At 41.4% G+C, this 2,657-nt stretch overlaps 1 non-coding gene across 1 annotated transcript; it reads left to right on the forward strand.

Annotated features, from left to right (window-relative positions):
* The first annotated feature begins 285 nt into the window (after positions 1–285).
* Positions 286–361, forward strand: TRNAF-GAA (transfer RNA phenylalanine (anticodon GAA)). The gene has a single exon. It is a non-coding gene; the product is annotated as a tRNA-Phe (tRNA).
* The last annotated feature ends 2,296 nt before the right edge of the window (positions 362–2,657 follow it).

Below are 2,657 nucleotides of genomic sequence, written 5' to 3' on the forward strand. Positions count from 1 at the left end.
TCTCTGTTTCTCTTTCTATCTCTGTCACACACAAAAAAATAATCAATAAAAAAGTAAATACATAAAATAAAAAGAACCATTAGCTATGGGAGTTTGATTCTTCACTCCTCTCTCCCTTTTCTCTCTCTTTTATCTAAAATGAATAAAGTCTAATATATATATATGAAGTCTAAACAAATAGCAACATGGTGCAACAAACAAACAAAAAAATAACCATACAGAATAATGAGGGGGATTCCTAGCAGAGATGTCCAAAGACAGCTACGACCAAAAAGAAGAGTGAAGGCCCTGGCCGGTTGGCTCAGTGGTAGAGCATCGGCCTGAAGTGCGGAAGTCCTGGGTTTGATTCCCGGCCAGGGCACACAGGAGAAGCGCCCATCTGCTTCTCCACCCCTCCCCCAATCCTTCCTCTCTGTCTCTCTCTTCCCCTCCTGCAGCTGAGGCTCCGTTGGAGCAAAGGATGGCCCAGGCGCTGGGGCTGGCTTCGTGGCCTCTGCCCCAGGCGCTAGAGTGGCTCTGGTTACAACAGAGCGACGCCCCAGATGGGAAAAGCATCACCCCCTGTTGGGCGTGCCGGGTGGATCCTGGTTGGGCGCATGCGGGAGTCTGTCTGACTGCCTCCCCGTTTCCAGCTTCAGAAAAATACAAAAAAAAAAGAAGAGTGAAGAAATTAATACCAGCCATGCAGCGGCCTCCATCATTGTTTCCATCCATCACTGTTTCCAGTGGCCTGCTGCTGAGCACTGTAGCATCCACCGGGTATGAGAACAAACGTCGGAGACTTTCAGGAGTTAAGATGTTACTTTATTGGCCAGTTTAACCTGCGCAGAGGCGAACTCCCAAGATGTGCGGAGACACCGTGCCCACAAGGAGCTGCAAACGGAAGCCGCACCTGGAGCTTACAGCCAGACCTTTATATATCCTAAGTGAGCAAGCATAGTACAGAAGCAGATGTGGCAGTTTAACTATTGGCTAGGGAGGTCACGCGCAACATAGCAACAGGGGCCGGCATAGCAACAGGGGCCGGTTTTAGCTTAGTGGCGAACTTCGAACATAAACTTCTGATAAGGGTCTCTGACCTTCTTTGTTCTCAGCCTCACAGGAGCCATATCAGCACTTACTGTTCCTTCAATAGTTACACTCTTTGCAACACTCCCTGTTCCTTCAATAGTTACACTCTTTGGCAGCCCCAGTACTCCCTGAATCTAACAAGCACCTCAGGAACCCCCATGACAGAAGCAAGAGAAAGAAACTCATCTAGTATAAGGGAAAAAATACTGTTAAGTTATCAGCAGATTTGTCAGCAGAAACCTTGCAGGGATGATACATTCAAAGTTATGTACAAAAGCACCTGCCAAACAGGAATGCTTTTACCCCACTATGCTGACCTTCAGAAATAAAAAAAAGAAAAAAAATTTCCAAGACAAACAAAAGCTGTGGGTATTCATAACCATCTGGTCTGCATTATAAGATAATAAATAACATTCCTTTTAAAATATATTTGCCCCTCCCACTCCCTTCCCCTCAGCCTTCTCCTACATCCCTTTCCCCCTGGTAATCACTTCACTTTTATCTATGTCAATGCTTCTGTTTTATATTTCACCTATGTGTGAAATGATATATTTCTTAGCTTTTTCTGATTTACTTATTTCACTCAGTATAATGTTCTCAAGGTCCATCCATGTTGTTGTAAATAGCAATACGTCATCGTTTCTTATGGCTGAGTAGTGTTCCATTGTATACGTGTATCACATCTTCTTTAATCCTTAATCGAAGGATACTTTGGTTGATTCCATATCTTGACCTCTGTGAATAACACTGCAATGAACATGGGGTTCATATGTCTTTATATACATGGGTAGATGCCCAGTAGAATTGCTGGAACATAAGGTAGTTCTATTCTTAATTTTTTGAGGAACCACAATCCTTTCTTCCATAATGGCTGTACCAGTTTATATTTCCATCAGTGGAGAATGAGGGTTCCTTTTTCTCCACAACCTCTGCAACACTTGTCATAACTTGTCTTGTTGATAATAGCTAATCTAACAGGTGTAAGATAGTATCTCATAGTAGTTTTGATTTGCATTTTTCTAATAGCTAGTGAAGATGAGCATCTTTTCATATATCTGTTGGCCATTTGTATGTCCTCGGAAGAAGTGTCTGTTCAGGGCCTCTCCCCATTTTCTAACTGGATTGTTTGCTTGTTTGTTGCTGAGTTTTATGAGTTCTTCGTATATTTTGGGTATTAACCCCTTACCAGAGATGTTGTTTGTAAATATCTTCTATTTGGTTGTCTGTTTTCATATTTTGCTGTCAGTTTCTTTTGAAGCTTTTCACTTTGATATAGTTCCATTTATTTCTTGTTGCTTATACTTCCGTTGCCTTTGGGGCCAAATTAATAGATTGTTTTCTGCATCCAAGTTCCAAAGTTTAGTACCTATGTTTTCTTCTATGTAATTTATTGTTTCTGATCTTATATTGCGGTTATTGATCCATTTTGAATTATTTTTTTTGTAGAGGGACAAACTGTGGTCATTTCATTCTTTTGCATGTGGCTTTCCAATTTTCCCAGTACCGCTTATTAAAGAGAGTTTGATTTCTCCATTGTGTTTTTGGCTACTTTGTCCAAGATTATTTGTCTATATATGTGTGGTTTT

Source organism: Saccopteryx leptura, chromosome X, assembly GCF_036850995.1.
Source record: "Saccopteryx leptura isolate mSacLep1 chromosome X, mSacLep1_pri_phased_curated, whole genome shotgun sequence".
NCBI classification, from domain to species: domain Eukaryota; kingdom Metazoa; phylum Chordata; class Mammalia; order Chiroptera; family Emballonuridae; genus Saccopteryx; species Saccopteryx leptura.